This window comes from Arvicola amphibius, chromosome 8, assembly GCF_903992535.2.
Source record: "Arvicola amphibius chromosome 8, mArvAmp1.2, whole genome shotgun sequence".
Taxonomy (NCBI): Eukaryota; Metazoa; Chordata; class Mammalia; order Rodentia; family Cricetidae; genus Arvicola; species Arvicola amphibius.
The window spans coordinates 22476938-22486688 of record NC_052054.1 but is presented as its reverse complement, the minus strand read 5'-3'; positions in this window follow the sequence as shown (position 1 = coordinate 22486688).

Genomic DNA, 9751 nt, shown 5'->3' with positions numbered 1-9751 from the left:
ACCCCATCTTGTGGAGGCGTTTTCTTAATTGAGGTTTTCTCCTCTCAGATGACTTTAGCTTGTGTCAAGTTGACATAAAACTATCCAACAGAGTTACAGACTCTAATCCTCTGGAATTGTGAACCCCCAGTTAAATGCTTTCTTTATAAACTCCCTTGGTCATCGTTTATTATGAAGACAGAAAAGTCACTAAGACACCCACCTCTACAAAAGCTGACCCACAGATCTGCTCTGAGGTTTGTGTCTCCTGGGTGAGTCTAGACTCTATCCAATTGAAAATCGGCATTGAGCCACTATGATTGAGCTCAAGGAATCTGGTGTGCTATACGAACGATCACTGGCCCCAGTTCCTCTCAAAAACAATGGTGGCTGTTGTGTTCTATTGCTATGACGAGACATCAGGACCACGGCAACTCTTCTAAAGGAAAACGTTTAATTGGGGCTGGCAATCAATTTAGAGGCTTAGTCCATTATCATCATTGTTATTCTTTTGGTCCCCGCCCCTTTCCACGCCCACTCCCACTGACCTGTGGTCTCTTGGAGTCGTCCTGAATCTCTTCCCTCTCTCTCTTTTCACTGCCCCCTTTTGCGTGTGCACACGCGCCCTCCCTCTCTCTCTCTCTCCCCCTCCCTCCCTCCCTCCCTCTCTCTTGCTCTCTCTCTCTTTCTCTCTCTCTATCTCTCTATCTTTCTCCCCCTTTTTTCCTCCCTCCCTTGACCCTCACTGTGGAGCACCCCTCTTCCCTTAATAAACAATCCTCCCACGCACGTGGTCACGTCCTGGGTCTCCCTTCCTCCGGCTCCGCGATACACCCCACACCGAAAGAGAAAAACATCAATCATGGCAAGAAGCATGGTGGCATGCGGGTAGACGTGGTGCTGGAGAGGTAGCTGAGAGTTCTACAACCAGATGGAACACAACAGAGAGGAGAGAGAGAGAGAGAGAGAGAGAGAGAGAGAGAGAGAGAGAGAGAGAGAGAGAGAGAGAGAGAGAGAGAGAGAGAGAGAGAGACTGGGACTTACTTGGGCTTTCAAAACCCACCCCAATGACACCCTTCCTCCAACACTGCCACAGCCCCAGTAATAGCACCCCCTGTGTGTCTACAGGGGCCATTTTCAATCAGTCCACCACGCACCCCAAAACCATCTAATCCCTCAGCGGCTGCTCATCCCAATGCACACTTCTGACCACTGCCTGCATCCTGCTTTTCTCCTAAGTGAAGGTCTGTTCAGTGAGTGCAAAACAGCCTTCAGTTTGGTGCCATGTGCCAGGGGAGGTCCCGGAGATATTACTGTGCTGACTGCAGTATGGGGGGGACACCAGGTGAACCCCAGGTAGCAAAACAGTTCATCTTTTAATAATTATCTTAGCAGGTCTAAATTACTTATATTTCCATGTAATATTTCAGTTTCAGACTGACCATCAGACCTGAGTTCCTGAAATGCCGTTTAGGTCATTTATATCATGTCATATGAACGCAAAGAAATGCTGAGTTAGTGCACACAATCTTATCCTAAAATTATAGTCTATAGGAAATTGTAAAAAAAACATCACAGCCCACAGCCCTCACCTTAGCACCCTGGGAGAGTCATGGGAGCCCTAGAATAGCAGGTTGGGATTATAGCCTAAGATCATAAGGAATGCCAAATAGTATTTGAAATGAAAAAAAAAAACTCTACTGGGGGGAGGGGTGCTAAATGACAGAAAAAAAAATGTAATCTGTGCAATGTTTAGAACATGGTCCCGGATGGAGAGGCTCACCTGTAGTAGACTCCATGCCATCTTTTGACTGCTAAAGCTTTGCCAAGCTAGACATTGTACTTAGAGCCTCTGCTCCCTGAACAGTGGAGCCACAGGCCACCAGAGTTTCCCCTCTGCACTTGCAGATGCCAAAGAGGATCAAGAGATCTGAAAACACTGGGTTTCTGCAGGCATGCATGTCTCATTTAAAAAAAAAATTTGGGGGGACCCTTGGATCTCAATGGGGAGCGCGGCTAAGAAATCCTGATGCAGTCTTGCTTGACCGATGTCACCTTGAGGTGCCAGAGGAGTTAAGAATGAGGTCTTTGTCCCCGCATCAACAGATAGGTCCCTCCAGGCAGCAGTAAGTGTTGACAGCTGTGAGTGGGTCTGAGCGGTTGGAGGTGGATGGGGGAGGGGCGGTTCTTCATAAATCTTGGTGGCTGCCAAGAGGAAGCACTCCTGCCACGGCCATCCTTGGGGATGTCACCATCTGGTGAGGGTGAAGCTGGCATTAGAGCGAAGCTCTGAGGACCCACTCTGGATTTGCGTGCGTGAGCTGGATGGCAGCCACCGAGCAGTATCAGAACTGCTCTGAAGAGGACAGCTGACATCAGCACACAGCCTCTATCTCTCTCTCTCCTGAAGTGTGGGAGAAAAGCTCCAAGAACCAACCGAGCCCTGGCCAGCATTTATTTGGTAAATAACCCAGGTTCTTGATAGGAGGAAAACCTTCCTTTTCCTGGTCCATGGGAAGGGAAACGAAGACTAGGAGGAATACAGGGAATAAACAAGAGACACAAAACGGGAGACGCACCCAGAACACAGATTGTGAGCAGCCAACCACTGGGTTAGCAGACACTCTGACAGAGACGCCCATCTGAAGCAGACGCCATCCCATCTTTTGAGGGCTAATGCTTCTCCAAGCTAGTCTTTGTGCTTAGAGCCTCTGCTCCCTGAACAGTAGAACCAGAGGGTACAAGAGCATTTGCTCGGCTCTTGTAGACACCAAAGAGGGCCAAGAAATCACAGATCCTCTTGTAACTGTGAGCTATATTATTACGGCTGCTAGAGAGAAAGGAGGAGCTGGAGGGAAAATTTTCGTCCTGGTTTCCATCTGGGATTCCATGGCAGCTGTAGGCTGACGGGCAAGTTTCATGAGGTCAGAGTCCCGTCAGACCCAGCACGCTTGGCTTTTTAGATTTCCTGGCTTTGATATTTGAGTGACATATACAGGACCCAGAAGTATCTGGAAGCCTGGCAAGAAATCTGGCCTGAGTGGCTTCCTGTGGCAGGCTCTCTTTGCCAAAGACTGGTGTTCGCAGTCACAAGTCAGAGGATGTGGTGATATTTTGTTTGTGCTCTGACAAATAAAGCTTGCCTGGAAATCAGAGGGCAGAGCCAGCCGGTAGTTAACCATAGAGGCCAGGCAGTGGTGGCACACACCTTTAATCTGAGCACTTGGGAGGAGGAAAGAGGAAGGGATATGGCTGGGCAGAGAGAGGAGCTCACCCCTTTTTTGGCTGAGGAGTTAACAAGGTAAGAGATGGCTATGGTTTGCTTCTTTGTCTCTCTGATATTTCGGCGTCTACCCCCATGTCTGGCACCAGGTTTTTATTATTAAGACCAATCAGAATTTGCGCTACAAGAGGAAATCAGCATACTCCAGGCCCTATGCAGGCAAGAATATACATCACAGAAACTTCAGGCTTCATCTGGGTATAGCTAAAGGGTGAGTACCCCGCAACCAAGGGGACAAAAGCATTGTGCCTCTTCCCCACATCTGGGAAATGCACAACATGCCTGACCAAAGTTCAGGGCCCAGCAAGGCATCTTCCGTACTGAACAGTTCTGCCCAGAGAAAGAGCAAGTATTTGCTAATGGACTGCTTACCAGTATCAGTATTTGTCAAAGTTTAGTGCAGACTGGACAGTGAAATATGCCACCAAACAAGTGATATGTATGTGACAGTGTAAGGTACAGCCATGACAAGCTCAATAGAGGCCTGAGTTTCAGGTTACCTGTTACCTGGTTCCAGGAAAGACCACAAACTGAGACCACCCAGGCACCACCCAGGAACTGACCATCCCAAGTACCTAACATTCCAAAGGAAATTCCTAAAGTTCCAACCATTGTAGATAGGATCACCTGAGGTCCCTTAGCCCAGCACACACCCATCCCCTTTCACCAGGACACCCCTAGACAAATGTCAGCCACTCAGGGGACCTGAACCTTAGAAATCCATCACCTAACCTCTGCTATGATAAAAAAAAAGAAACACCCTAACTGAGCTCGAGGCTCTCTGATTGTGCCAATGCACTGGACACACACACAGTCCAAGTTCAAGCTTGAATAAAGACTCTTGGCTTTTACATACAAGATTCAGTCTCTGTGGTGGTCTTTTGGGTGTCCCCGTGATGTGGGAATAACAATGGCAGAGCAAGGAGTGTGCTGGTCCCCCAGGCAGAGAGATGAGTATGCAGGACTAACAGGCAAGCAGCTCAACTAGGAATACAAGAAGATCCACGTTTTCTCTTTCCCACAACAGGCAGCCACAGGTAGGGGGAAGGGCGGTCTTCACCAGCATGCTTTTGATGGCCCTTGTGATTTAAAAGTACAACACCTTCTGTCTGCACCAGTCCGAGCAGAGAAGGGAGTTTCCACAGCCCTGGTTAAGAGTGGGAGGGAAGAGGTCAAGTCTCAGAGGAAGAGAACCGCTGGAGAAACGAGACAAGAGGAACAGAGGGGGTGTATTTATTTCAAAGGAAGAAAAAAGAACTGAGCATAGGAGAACAGAGCCTTAAACCACAAAAAAAGGTGGCAGGAGAAAGAAAGTGTACCAGAACTGGTGTGAAAATGCAACGGGAAATTAAAGAGGACGAGATCACATGCAAGAGTCATAAGATTCGTGAATGAAGACCAGAAAGGTCGAAAGGATAGGAGGAAAGCAGAGTGAGAATCTCAAGGGCCAGTAGGACAGATAAGGCTGAACCCTGAGGCTAGACTAGGTGTGTCGCGGAATGAGAGCCGTGCTCAGATGGCACCGGAGCACTCTGAGGGTGACTTGCCAGGGATTGATGTAGGGAGTAGGTAGCTGGAAAGAGTAGGCGGTTGAGAATGAGACTGAGTGAGACGGGGCCTCCGTAAATTCTGGGGACAGCTGAGAGCTGAGAGGGTGGATTGGACGTAGATTCTCTGGTGCTAGGATGTCCTTCTCAGTGATTGGTCCACTCTGAGCATAAAGCACCGCCAAGGTGACAGCTGTGTGATGTCATATGGAGACATCGGGCTTCTCCTCAGAGTGAGAGGACTGAAGCAGGGGGCAGGTTAAGAATGTCTGGACACTGTCGTGCTTTGCACTTTGTCCACAAGAGGCTGCCTTTTATAATAGCAAAAGAATAAAAAAAATATTGGGGGTCAGGCATACGTAGTTCAATTGGTCAAGTGATTGACTAGTGCGCACCAAGCCCCGAGTTCAGTCTTCAGCACCGCGTTAACTGAATGTGGTGGCTCTATTTGTAATCCAGCACACAGGAGGTGAAGACTGAGGAAGGAACAGAAGTTCAAAGTCATTCTCAGCTAACACATAGTTTGAGGCTAGCCTGGGCTACATAGGAACCTGTCTCCAAAATTGTAAACACACACACACACACACACACACACACCACACACACTGACTACATTGACAGGTAAATATATTAATATTATGTATCAAAACATTCTTTTTGGCATAAATGTTCTTTTTTCCCATTCTAATTTTAGAATGAATCAAACCATTTCTATGGGTCCCTACAAGTCGTACAGGCACAGAGACTTTGGTACCTAATCGATAAGGCAGTCCTGAACAACTAAGAGTCACAAAATAACAAGTTCTAAAAATACACTGAGATTAAATTAAATATTTATATTGATGTGAGGCACGTTGAGTGCACTGAGACGAAAGCGTTGGATGCACGGATCATAAGAAGTACACAATTCCAGAGAGAGGTGGCTTTTAAGGTGCAGGCCAGCATGTGCTATTTTTGCTTGCAATATGGTAGGCACTATGCCATGTGATTTTTTTTCCCCATTAAATCCCTATAGGATACATTCAAGTTTATAAAGTATCCCAAAAGGTACTTTAACAAAAACATTTAGTGGGCCATAAAGATGGCTCAGTGGCCAAGAGTGATTATTGCACTTCTGGAAGACTCAGGCGTGGTTCTCATCACTCACGTGACAGCTCAAAGCCACAAAACTCCCGTTCCAGGGCGATCCCATGCTCTCTTCTTTTCTTCCAAGGCACAGCATGCACATTGTGCACATATAAACATGCAGACAAACATTCATACACATAAAACGGCTGTGGGACAATAGTCTTTTATCCTGTTACTTGTATTATTTTTAATAAAATGCTGATTGGTCAGTTGCCAGGCAGGCAGGAAGTATAGGCGGGGCAACCAGGCAGGAATTAGAGGCAAGGCAACAAGAATTCTGGGAAGAGGGAAGTTTAAGTCTGCAGTCGTGACCCAGTCTCAGAGGAAGCAAGATGTGACTGCCTTGCCGTAAAAGGTACCAAGCCATGTGGCTAACTCAGACAAGAATTACGGACTAATGTAAATTATAAGAATTAGTTAATAAGAAGCCTGAGCTAATGGGCCAATCAGTTTATAAGTAATATAGACCTCTGTGTGATTTCTTTGGGACTTAATGACTGCAGGAACCAGGCAGGACAGAAACGTCAGACAACAGAGATTTTATACTTGATATCTGTTCCTATTGTATATAGTTTTGTATTGGGTTTGATCTACTCTTGTTTAGACAAAAGGGGAAGATTATGGGGAAAGCCTTGTTAACTAAAAATCTTTAAGAAGTGGTACCTAGTTTAGGCGTGGCTTTCTGGGACGGGGAGATAAAAACCTGTGCACCACCCAGGTGCACTCTCTGTGCCTTTTCCCGCAGGACATTGCTGTGCTTGGATTTCTCGTTTCTGGTTTCATGAGTTTTCCCCTTATAATAAATAAAATATAATTGTTTTATTCTTAGCTATCCTGGTTATTTCAACATAAAACAAAATAAAGAAAAGAAAAGAAAATCTTTTTTAAAAACATGTATGTATGTGGGGGGTTGGTGTTTCATGCATCATTGCATGCATGTAGAGGTCAGTGGACAGTTTTCAGAAGTCCTTTCTCTCCTTCTAAAGTCCTTTTAAAGTCAAGACAGAAGAGACTCACGAGGAGGTGCTAGTGTACAGTAAACCTGGTGGAGATTTGAACTGGGCAAGAGCCTAAGAGGAGGAGGGGTAGACTCAAATCAACGAAATTTCTGTAAAAAAGAATGACATAGAAGAAATAAGAAAATAAAGGAAAAAGCCTTTAACAGCTTTCTGGAGAGGAAGACAGAGGAGCTTAAATCATTTACAACCCTGAGGGACTCTAAGAGTGAGACGGTCCTGTCTTGGGGACATTCTAAACTGCTATATGACATTCTCCTCTTATGACCAAAGGCTATGTAAGAGTGAGGCCTATAGATTCGTTTTTTTTGTTTGTTTGTTTGTTTTGTTTTGTTTTTTGAGACAGGGTTTCTCTGTAGCTTTGGAGCCTGTCCTGGAACTAGCTCTTGTAGACCAGGCTGGTCTCGAACTCACAGAGATCCGCCTGCCTCTGCCTCCCAAGTGCTGGGATTAAAGGCGTGCGCCACCGCCGCCCGGCCTATAGATTCGTCTTATGGTGACATGGTGCTGAAAGTAAATTAGTAAGCCTGTTGAAAGGGATGTCCTGCTTTCCAGACTGGCACCAAGTCATCCTGCCACAAGAGATTCTTCATGTGCTTATAAGAGATTCTTTATATGCTTATACGAGATTCTTCATGTGCTTATCAGAGATTCTTCATGTGCTTATAAGACTCTCTTGTGGCAGGATGACTGTGGCCACCTGGATGACACACAGGGCTGTAGTCACTCAAGGTTTGTACTCAGAGGCCACCATTCTTTGTCTTCTTCACACATTCCTTTCTTTCATGGCTGCAGATCCATTCAGAACTCATCAGAAGGAACTTCATGCAGGCATGTATGTAATCCCAGCACTTGATCTGGGATACTGTAGCAGGAAGATTGCATGCCAGCCTGGACTCCATGGCAAAACAACAACAAAACAAAACCCACTTTATCCCATATCATCATCTTACCCCAGAACTGCTCAAGGGTTCACGTGCTAAAACACAAGGCTCCCATGAACGTGGGGGAAAATTTATGCTAAATATTTTACTTTGCCAATTTCCTCAAATATGTACTACTTTTATTCTTGAAAAATAAAAAACTGAAACCAAAACACCATGTTTGTATACATCAACATATGAAGCAAAATGGGATTATTGGAATGTAGTATTCATTACAATATTTGGAATCTAACACGAAATCTTCTTCCTTATCTCAAAGGGCAAGGCCAATGCCTTTTTGATGATAGCTACCAATATAAAACAGCAGCAGGGGATGATTGCTAGCTGTTACTGTTGAAAATATCAAAAAACAATATTGGACTTATGGCTACACAAAGAAAAACCACTTAAGATTCCTACAGCTGATGGATCGATTTCCTAATTGCTGTAGAAATATGGAAAGGAGGAGGCTAGGAAAAGTAAGACGTGCTCACCATGCAAGACTATTGACCCGAGTCTGAATGCCTGGAACCTTTATACAATCTGGGTGTGGTGGCACAGGTCTGTAACCTCAGCATCCCTGTGTGGAATGGGAAACAGAGATGGAGGATCTTCCAGAAACTCTCTGGCTGGCTCATAGCATGCAGGGCAACAGTGTAACCAAGGACACCCTGCCCAGACGCAGTGGAAGGCAAGGACCGACACCAAGGTTGTGTGTTGCAAGGACTGCTGCTTGGTTCCCGGCTGCTTAGCCTCGAAATAACCACACAGAAACTGTATTCATTAAATCACTGCTTGGCCCATTAGCTCTAGCTTCTTATTGGCTAACTCTTACATATTAATTTAACCCATCTTCATTAATCTGTGTATTGCCACAAGGTCATGGCCTACCAGCAAAGTTTCAGCATGTCTGTCTCCTGCAGAGGTGCCATGGCTTCTCCTGACTCTGCCTCCTTTCTCCCAGCATTGAGTTTAGTCTCCTCCACCCCCGCCTAGCTCTGTTCCCCTATAGCTCTGCTACAGACTCAGTTCCTTTTTAACCAATTATATTCACAGCACACAGAGGGGAATCCCACATCAGTTGTCCTCTAACCTCCACACATGTGCTGTGCACCCACAGCCCCCCGACTTGTACACAGAAATACTTTCTAAGATATGCTAAAATAGAATTTTTTTCCAAGATTTTTATTTTGCTTGCTTAGAATCAAAGCTTATTAAATGTATTCATTCAACAAATACATTTTGGGCAATGAGCATAGGATAATAAATGTGTCAAGTCCAGAAAACTTAAGGCTGAACTAGAAGATAGTCTTGAGCTGTCTGTCAGCCTGGGAGGGACGAGCTAGTATGAAAAGGAAAAGATGAAATATGGAGCGAAGTCACAACTGTAAACAATGCGCAGGGCAGTGAGACGCCAGTACAGAGAAAGCAAGCTCATTTGCTGCTTGTACGGGACAGGCACCGTTCTTCTGCTTGTTTTACATACATAGATTCTGTAACTAGCACCCTGATCTGTTTCCTTATGACACCGCCACTGGCACTGAGCAAATGATAGACTGAAGCACAGAGTTCAAGTAGCTTCCCCGCAGGGGGTCCAGCTATTTCTAGGGTCTCCATGGTCTTCAGTGTTGGTCACATGTGAGGTAGTGCTCCTGAACGCCAACATGCTCCTGTCCCTGAGGTCAGGCCTTTTACTTCACACAAAAGGCCATTTGCAGACGTCCAGGGCACTGAGTCATTGCTAGGTCTGAAGGGCATCTATTTTTCCTTCCCAGGGAGTAAGGACAAATGCCAAAAGAAGAACATTCATCTTCTCTTTGTAAACCCTCAAACACAGATGACCTTACCAAACCCCCTCTAAACACAACATGGCAG